Source organism: Pseudophryne corroboree, chromosome 3 (assembly GCF_028390025.1).
Source record: "Pseudophryne corroboree isolate aPseCor3 chromosome 3, aPseCor3.hap2, whole genome shotgun sequence".
Classification (NCBI taxonomy): Eukaryota; Metazoa; Chordata; class Amphibia; order Anura; family Myobatrachidae; genus Pseudophryne; species Pseudophryne corroboree.
The window spans coordinates 786,424,933-786,435,301 of NC_086446.1; the positions used below are offsets into that span (position 1 = coordinate 786,424,933).

Consider the following 10,369-nt stretch of genomic DNA (forward strand, 5'->3'; position numbering starts at 1 on the left):
GTCACAGGGATTCTCAATGTCATAGACTGAAATCCCATCTGACCCAACCTAATTCACAGGCCCGAGAGTGCACCTACCTCTTACCATCCTCCTCTGCAAACAGCCAGCCCCGGACCATGCCCCAGCCACAGTTATACATATAGATGCGCATGTGTGTATGTATGTATGTATGTATGTATGTATACATATATAATATATATATATATGATCCGCCACAGTAGTCAATTCATTGTTTTGCATTTACGGCTTATGGGGGTCATTCCGAGTTGATCTCTCGCTGAAAATGATGATGATGCAAAAAAACGGCACTTCTGCGCATGCATATGCGGCGCAATGCGCACACGCGCCGTACTTTCACAACGGCCGATGTAGTTTCACACAAGGTCTAGGGAAGCTTTTCAGTCGCACTGGTGGCCGCAGAGTGATTGACAGGAAGTGGGCGCTTCTGGGTGTCTACTGACCGTTTTCAGGGAGTGTTCGGAAAAACGCAGGCGTGCCAAGAAAAATGCAGGCGTGGCTGGACGAACGCAGGGCGTGTTTGTGACGTCAAAATGGGAACTGAACAGTCTGAAGTGATTGCAAGCGCTGAGTAGGTCTGAAGCTACTCAGAAACTGCACAAAATTATTTTGTAGCCGCTCTGCGATCCTTTCGTTCGCTTATCTGCTAAGCTAAAATACACTCCCAGTGGGCGGCGGCATAGCGTTTGTACGGCTGCTAAAAACAGCTAGCGAGCGATCAACTCGGAATGACCCGCTATGTTTCAGTCACAGTGACGCAATACTGCTACATACACGCTGGGATTACAGATCTGCATTTATTAAGCTGCAGTTTATAAAATGCCTGTAGACAAATTGGAAAACAGCAACCATTGCGCCCCATGAGACATATTTGTGTTGAGGATCCCTGTGAATGGTACAAGGGATACCGCGTCCTGCTCTGTCACAGAAACGCGTTAGCAGATCAGATTTTAGCCCTTAATCCTGCGTTTCCTCCTGTTCCTGATCTGTGTTTCCGTACGGGCCTCTGCTTGTTATCCGACCGTGTTCCTGATCTCTGGTTCCTGTGTGGATTTCTGCCATTGGCCTCGCACTGTTCCCTGACCTTGCCTCTGACCTTCCCCCATTCATTCCTGACACCGCTTGTCCTGTAATCACCATCTTAGATCGGAGATAACAGATGGAAATCGTTTTAAAATGTTTTTGCTCGCTCAGTAATGCGTTTTGTCTGCCTTGTAAGTTTAAAAAAAAAAATGTTGTGTCTATTTTTATTTGTTTTTAACTAGTGGCGCCAAATCTGGGCCTATGGTCCGATGCGCATGGGCAGACGGAACCAAATCCATGATAAGTATGCATTTATTTGCCAATCGCGGTCGTAAAAAATACACAGTTCTGCGGCTTTTTGTGGATCCTATATGTTTTTTTCGCCAAAAAAAAGGAAAAAATGGGGCAGAAAAAAATAAAAATTGCAGCTAAAAAAAAGCAAAAGCAAAAAAAAAAAAATACAGTTTTTCACTGTTCTAACAGGATGCCCCCCCTTACAGTATATCTGGTCCCTGTTACATGCGGGCTATTGTATAGGTGTCCTCTATGGAAGATTGTGCTTTGTGTGCAGTGGAATAATACACTAGATAGATATGACCACTTCTTCTCCCCCATGGGAGGGCAGATGGAGAGGGGAGGGAGGGGGGGGGTGACATCTTATGATGTCAGAGCTATTACATGGTGGCAGACAGAGCTGAGAATACAGAGATGCGGCTTGGTGACTAAGGCCACTGGAGTGGAAATTGTATAGTGATTAGCACATGAGGGGGAGCCGGCTGGTACACAGATGACATCTCCTGATCTTCAGGGTGGAAAAACATCGCTATCATTTCCGTCTGATGACATTGTACATTAACCTCTTCACAGCCAGCAGTAATATAGCAGCGTACACACGGGGAGCCCATGATTCTCCTGAGCGACACCTCTCCGTCCCCAAAATAGGTGCAAAATAAGTGCAGGTGGGAGAGGAGAGTGCAGAATTAGACGCACCTAAAATGCCTTAAAAACAGCCGAAAACGTCCCGCAATTGAATACGCAGGAAGGTGAATTCGATAGCTCGGAAATAGTCGGAGCTAATTGAATACCCTTGGCGCTGTATTTATAATATTTAACGTTCTAGGTGTACATGTATTAACAATCTCCTATATAATAGCCCATATAGCCCAATAGCCTATATAATGTGACTTTGTGCTTCATTTGCTAACGCTGGGCGGAGTCAAAACAGTGGGCGGAGTTAGTCAAATGAGTCACAGATCTGGGTAAATCTATAGGAGACTTGGAGCAGGAGCAGATGGTATGGGCATGGCACAGGCAGGGGTGCATACCTCCCAGCTTTCTGCAGGAGCTTTCTTCAGGCAGAAGGAGGGACACACACACACACACACACACTCAGCGAAAAGGGGGCGTGGCTTCACGGGAGGGCCCCCGTTTTCGTCAGTGAGGGGGCATGCCCAGTGCTCTGTGAGCTGCTGGCATGCCCCCAGGGGCTGATTATGAGTTCGGGGGGCCCAGGGCACTTTAGACAGGGGAGCCATATCTCATTGCTGTGCCTGCTGTGGGGTTGAGGGCGTGGCCTAATCGCGCCCGCGCGGCCACGCCCCCTTATGCAAATTCCGATTTTTATTTTTTTTTTATTTTTTTTAAATGGGATTTTGGCCCCTCAACTAGGGCTAAATCCAGAGGAGGTGGTCGCTCCCCTTTACACACCTGCACAGGCAGAAGAAAGCAGGGAGACTGCTGCCTCCCTGCAACACCACAGACCTGCCAACATGCAGCAACGTGTGCTGACTGTAGCACAATGCTGCCGTTGTTGCTGGCAGGACGGGGGGGGGGGGGGAGCTTCTGAGCTGGGACAGAGCTACTCCAGTCGGGGGGACACCTAAAACTGTGGGGCCAACGGTACATACCCCCTGCCCCCCCCCTTAATCCGGCTCTGCTGCTGGAACCCCCCCTTAATCCGTACCCCCTGATGCCCCCTCTCCCTCTGTCTCCACTATTCACCGCTGCTCTGCTAAGCAGAACAGCGAGTACAGTAGCTTTCCAACTGCCCCCCCCCCCCACCGCGGGACACTGCGACCCGCGGGTGGGACAGCGGGACGGACCCCAAAAAATGGTACTGTCCCGCGAAAATCGGGACATTTGGGAGGTATGGGGGTGTGTGAGGGGTATGTCATACAGACAGACGGGCACCGGCTCACTGTGTGCTTGACCCCCCACATCGGCATACTCAGCAGGGTCTCTCTGGCGCGGAGGAGCGTCACTTTCTGGCACACTCCACGCTTCTTAGCAGTTTTGTGGGGCACTTGCTGCTGTGCTGGTTCCGTATTGCCTCTGTTATCTCCAGCCCCGGCAACCCCACGCTAGCTGCAGCGCTGCCACCCGCAGTGAGGTGCGCCCAGCTTATTCACACACTTTAGCTGGCGGGTAGTGCTGCAGAAATCTGGGCTGCTTGCAGGCTCCGACCCACTCCTCCCTCCAGCCGCAGCGTCTCCTGGGAGCTAACCAGTCACTCCCAGTCTCCCCTTACCACAGTGCCGGCAGCCGCGAGGTCCGCGCCACGTGCATGCTATGACCCCCTCCTCCCTCCAGCCGCAGCATCTTCTGGGGGCTAACCAGTCATTTCCAGTCTCCCCTTACCACAGTGCCCGGCAGCTGCGCGAGGTCTGCGGTGTGTGACTGAGGAGGGGGGGAGGGATGCGGACGGGCAGAGGAAGCAGGACTCCAGCCTGAGAGAGTCAGCCATGCCAGGTCTCCACCAGCAGCAGATCCTAACAGGTTGGAGTGGAACAGCAGCAGCCAGCAGCAGTGACTCCGGTAAGACACATCTGTCTGTCACCACTGTTTTGTCCCTAATACCAATCTCTCCCGTGCCCTGTGTTCTGTCATGTCCCTGTCACCCCTGGCCTTGCCCTTTCACCCTTATCCTGGCCCTTTCACCCTTATCCTGACCCTGTCACCCTTATGCTGGCCCTGTTACCCCTATCCTGGCCCTGTCACCCCTGTGCTTGCCCTGTCAACCCTATACTGGCCCCGTCACCCCTGTCCTGGTCCTGCCGCCCCTACCCTGGCCCTGTCACCCCTATTCTGTACCTGTCATTTCTGTCCTGGCCCTGTCGCCCCTGTCCTGGCACCGTCACCCCTGTTCTGACCCTGTCACCCCTGTCCTGGCCCCGTCAACCCTGTTCTGACCCTGTCACCCCTGTCCTGGCCCTGTTACTGCATACCCTTCAACTACCTTTTTGGCAGGTACAGTACCCGCAGCGCCTCCAGACCTCTCCCCAATGCACCACACCTCCGCACCTTCCCCTCCACCACATGCGGCACTCCACCCCTCCCCCACATGCTGTGCCTCCAGACCCCCTACACCTCCCGCGGCTCCCACTCCTCCGCCCCTTCACCACCCAGAGCACCTCCAGGCCCCCTCCACCATTCACCCCCCTTATATGTCTCCCTCCACACCTGCCCCCCTCCACCCGCAGCATCTGCAGACACCCTCCTCCATCCGCGGTCCCCCCCTAACCCACCCCTCCCCCACCAATGGCACCCCCGCACCTGCCCCTCCACCACCTGCAGCACCTCCGGACCTCCTTCCCCATCCGCCGCACCACCCGTACCTGCCCCTACCCTACCCATGGTGCCTGCGGTCCCCTACCCCACCCCCGGCACTCCCGTCCCTTCCCATCCCACAGCACCTCCGGAACCCTTCAGCCATCCACAACATCCCCACACCTGCCCCTCTCCCACCCGTGGCACCCCTACCCCTCCCCCACCTGCAGTGCTTCCGGACCCCTCCCCCATCTGCAGCCCTCACTCCTCTGCCCCTCCCCCACCCGCAGCACCTCCCAAACCTTCCCCATCCGGGCCCCACTCCCACTTCTGCCCCCCACTCAACCCGCAGCATCTACAGACACCATCCGCGGTCAACCCCGCACCCGCTACATTCTGTACATCGTGCCCTGCAGGTGCTGTTCACGCCGTCGCAAGGGGCTGCGCCTCCTTCACCATTGCACGCCTTTTCATTGTGCAATATTTAACCACTAACAAAGGAATGCAGGTAATACTCCATATAATACAAATATTAAACCCCAGAAAGGCATGCAAGGGTTAAGGGGGCGTAGCCCCTTGCGACGGTGTGAAGAGCGCCCGTAGGGCGCGATGAAGCACCTAGTTATACAATACGTTCCTTTCAGTAGGTCCTCGAGATTTTTTCTCTCTTATCTTCTTCTCACATTCATCCAGTGTTATTTTCCAATGAGGTGAATAATATGTAAAAAATAAAGATAATATATGTGTAGAACAGTCTATGTCTCTATATAACACACTGTGCAACAAAAGTCCTTTGTATAGATGATCAGAGGCAAGGTTTAGGCGTACCCCAACTCACACTATTCAACGTGAAACTGTACGTATCAAGGTATCTTTCTTTTCCTCTCTCCACCACCAGATCACCAATTTTACTGTGTTTTTTTTTATAGATTGGCGTACCCCACTCACTAGGTTTATAAGGTGAAGGAAGCACATAAAGGTATCTTTATCTCCAGATGCGTACCCTACTTACAGGGTTTAAAGATGGCCACAAGCATATCAAGGTTTCTTTATCCCCTTGGTTCTCAACTGGCAGCGGTTTTATATTTCTCCACAGTCTCTCTCAGTGTCGGGTATGTGGAAAAAGAGATTAAAAAACAAATGTGTAGACTGGACCAATGATTTTAGTGCCAAAACAAAAATTGTGTAGGAAGACACTCTCTCCTGTTTAGGAGGAGAATGTGTCACAAAAATATATATACACCTATAAAGGTATATAACTATGAAGGTGTAGTGATCCTCATAAATAAAAAATGTATATACCCTGTTTCTTTATGGTGTGTGAAATATTATAAAGTACACCCCGTGAATTGATGAGAGGTTTAAAGTGAACGTACCCCACTTACACAAAGTGGGGGAGATGACATACACATAACGGTTTCTATATATATAAGAAGAAAAAGAGGTTCCAGCAAGCGTACCCCACTCACAGTCTAGCTGGTTTTTGCCATGCACATCAGGGTTTCTTTATATCCCCTCTCATACAGTTCTTCTGAAAAACTCCCAGCCAAACGCATGCAATTCCATAAATTTAAAAATCCATAAATTTGGAAATCCACGTAAAAGCAAAAAATTCTTGTATTTTATTTCACACCACTCGCCACATGAGATGTCTTGATAAAGGTCCAAATACAGACCCGAAACGCGTCGACAGGAGGAGTGTGGACAGCCATTTTTTCCAGTTTTACCTTCTAATAAGACTCTGTGTAAGGTAAAAATCGTTTTTAATTTTTAGTTTTTATGTAGAAGAAAATTCCAGTTTTTTTTCTGCCTATTTTTAAATTTTTGCATGTACTGTATCATTCTGGACATTGTTGTTTGATCCACTCTCATGTGGCGAGTGGTGTGAAATAAAATACAAGAATTTTTTGCTTTTACGTGGATTTCCAAATTTATGGATTTTTACATTTATGGAATTGTATGCGTTTGGCTGGGAGTTTTTCAGAAGAACTGTATGAGAGAGGATATAAAGAAACCCTGATGTGCATGGCAAAAACCAGCTAGACTGTGAGTGGGGTATTTATACCTTTATACCTTTATTTATATTATTTATACCTTTATAGGTGTATATATATTTTTGTGACACATTCTCCTCCTAAACAGGAGAGAGTGTCTTCCTACACAATTTTTGTTTTGGCACTAAAATCATTGGTCCAGTCTACACATTTGTTTTTTAATCTCTTTTTCCACATACCCGACACTGAGAGAGACTGTGCAGAAATATAAAACCGCTGCCAGTTGAGAACCAAGGGGAAAAAGAAACCTTGATATGCTTGTGGCCATCTTTAAACCCTGTAAGTAGGGTACGCATCTGGAGATATAGATACCTTTATGTGCTTCCTTCACCTTATAAACCTAGTGAGTGGGGTACGCCAATCTATAAAAAAAACACAGTAAAATTGGTGATCTGGTGGTGGAGAGAGGAAAAGAAAGATACCTTTATACGTACAGTTTCACGTTGAATAGTGTGAGTTGGGGTACGCCTAAGCCACGCCTCTGATCATCTATACAAAGGACTTTTGTTGCACAGTGTGTTATATAGAGACATAGACTGTTCTACACATATATTATCTTTATTTTTTACATATTATTCACCTCATTGGAAAATAACACTGGATGAATGTGAGAAGAAGATAAGAGAGAAAAAATCTCGAGGACCTACTGAAAGGAACGTATTGTATCATTGTTAATACATGTACACCTAGAACGTTAAATATTATAAATACAGCGCCAAGGGTTGCATCCCCTTCCACCTTTTTGTATCTACCATTTGTAAGGGAGTGTGGTGACACTCCAAGGAGGGCCGCAGCCCAGGGCAGCTTATAGGCGCCATTGTGATAGGAGTTTCCATCTTCTACTTTTTCTCTAATTGAATACCCCGCTATGTGTATATAAACAATTCACATAACACTCCCAATTAAGTTGGCTGCCTAACGAGTCCTTAAATTAGCTCATATTTCACAAGGCAGAATGAAATGTCCACATAGAGAACCCGACGCCTTCAGTGTGACTTAAGACTTATACATATATGCGTACCTACCAACACGTCAGAGTGTTTCCAGCTCACGGCAGTGACCTTCATCCCTTTCCGCCACTTGTCCCTCTTATAACCTCGATACTTGCCGGGTACGTTAGATCATACGTATGGAGAAAAGGAATAAACGTTGTTTCATGTAATAATGGATTTAATGGAACTGACAAAAAACTGACTGACTTAAAAAACAAAACAATTATCGGTCAAAACATCGACACTGGGTTTTTAAAATAATCCAAAATCGATTTTTTTAGTAAATATGAAATTTTGGCCATTAATGTTAGTAAATTTACCCCTCAGTGTTCATTTATCACTATGGGCCTTATTCAGTATGGATCGCATTGCATACTGATGATTTTTTCCCCCAATGCGCACGCGCAGGAGCCGTACTGCGTCTGCGATGATATGCGATAGCATCTCGCTAATGCGGACGCCTCTGCCTGATTGACAGGCAGAGGCGTTCACAAGGCGGTCCGGGGCGGCGACACGACTTTGCGGGGGTGAACTGGCTCAAACGGGGGCGGGCGGCAACGTTTTTTGGATGGCTGCATAACGTTACACCAGTGGGATCGCTGTTCGTCTCTCAAAAGCAGTACGCCAAACCCAAACCTGGTTCCCATGACGTGACGCTATCACCGTACACTGCGACAAGTTGGCGATGAATGTCAGCTGCTGATGTGCCCTTTAGACGCAAGAAATCTGATCACACTGCGCACCTCAGCGTGTGACCGTGTCTCTGCCAGCCCCGCCATCTTATACCTGATGCTGGGACAGTATAACTGATGTGTAAATTGGAACTTATATGGGATGTAGTCATGTGACCGGTGATCAGGAAACCGCCAGTCACAATACCTCCCCCTACATCGCGCCCCCCTCTAAATCCCAACAGTAGCAGGGACTATTCGCCGCTGAGCTTCGTTGCGCTCGCCCCCACCTCCCCCCGCCGGCATTCTGCTGCCGGGATCCTGCGGTCGGTAAGCCATACCCAAACCCCAGGGGCGTTTCTAGAGAGAATGAGGCCCGTATGCAGGCTCCGGCTGCCCCCCTTCCTCTCTAGCCGGCAGTCCTGTGTAGACTCTGGGCACTAGGGTCCCTAGGGGACCCTAGCGCTGTCCCAGAGTCTACAGTGCATGCACAGATCTCCGGAAAAATGGTGAGGCGGCCAATTTTCCAGTGATTCCGGCAGCGTTGCTGCAGCGCCGCGGGACTACGGAGGGTAAGTATTTAAATTAATGGGTGCAGGGTGTGCGGTGTGCGCCCCCACCGAACTGGAGATACTTGAGCTGAAATCGTGTCATTAATCACACTTAAGGACGCTCTAATCATCTGATTACAATGAACGATCAGTTATAAACAGTTGCCCAAGGCCCGGGGGGTACAATTTAGAAATCTCACAAGCATGTCTTGTTTTAGGGATTTCCCTGTTCGTGCCATTAGTTGTATATAATCTGTGCACAAGTTATCCTTCCTGTTCCTACATGACCCTTTCCATGTATCCAAGGGCGGAAGCTGGGAAACCTTTGTCTAAACGGATTGACGCTTGCTCTCGTACCACTAGTCTTTGGCCTACAGCCGTCCCCAAGGCCCAGCGTGTCCAGCTGTGGGTGCCGCCACGGCGGGTGGTCCCCAGTTTGCACCAGGTGAGTGACAGCTGGAGAGGTGACAGGGGCCTGATGCAGAAATACACATGTAGCTGTGTTGTGAAGTACCTCACCATCTAGCTGTGATGTAGCTGCCTCCATTACGTCTGTAATCATCACCTTGTCCAGGAGATAATAGGGGTCTGTTGTGGGTGTAAGTAGAGGCCGGGACAGATGAATCAGGCGTAGCACAGAATAATTATCCGCACGCAGTGATTTATTCCTAAGAGCACATATTACAGCTAAATTCTAAATTACAGGTTCCTTTCATGTGTGACAAAAACAGCTGTTATTAACCCTAGTGGGTGAGACCCTGTCAGGGAGCCTGGAGTTAATGCAGAGCTGCTCCGTTAGTACCGGCGATGGGACTGCCCGGTAACCCATAGATTGATAGGTAGTGCGCACGTGTAGCCGGGAAGCTAGGCATGTGTGCTGACATTCCTTCTTGGTGCCCGCAGCAGAATGGACATCATCAGCCATCGGAAGTGCCGCTGTGATGGTGGCAACCATTGCAATCCAGATGTCGAACGTAAAAAAGCAAGTCCAAGTCGACAACTATGATGTCTGATGGGGACCTAAAGCTCTGACGGGGACATAAAGCTCTGACGGGGACATAAAGCTCTGATGGGGACCTAAAGCTCTGATGGGGACATAAAGCTCTGACGGGGACATAAAGCTCTGATGGGGACATAAAGCTCTGATGGGGACATAAAGCTCTGACGGGGACATAAAGCTCTGATGGGGACATAAAGCTGGGTACACACCTAAAGATGTATCTGTCTGGTGGCAACAAAAATCTGGTAATGTATGGGAGCAAATGACAATCAACCATATGGAACACTGCACAAACACAGGTGATTCACAATTGTATGTATCCCAGCCCCATCTCTGCCGGAACTACTTACCCAGAGAGAAAAAGCAGCGCAATAAAAAATGGATTGAAAGGTTATAGCTCAGAGCCTCTGTCACCAATGCATAATACAATTTATTTGATCAAAAGGTTTTACTGCCCAGCGGTGCCCACTCTGAGCCCTCCCGGGGGATCTGGCAGATTATACCGCAGCCCCAG

The 10,369-nt window shown here is 49.2% G+C and overlaps 1 long non-coding RNA gene across 1 annotated transcript in view; it reads left to right on the forward strand.

Annotated features, from left to right (window-relative positions):
* LOC135058269 (uncharacterized) overlaps window positions 1-10,114 on the forward strand; it is a 30,610-nt gene extending 20,496 nt beyond the window's left edge. Inside the window, exons 2-3 of the long non-coding RNA XR_010244716.1 lie at window positions 9,162-9,300; window positions 9,759-10,114. This is a non-coding gene — a long non-coding RNA (uncharacterized LOC135058269). The remainder of the gene's footprint in view (window positions 1-9,161; window positions 9,301-9,758) is intronic.
* The last annotated feature ends 255 nt before the right edge of the window (window positions 10,115-10,369 follow it).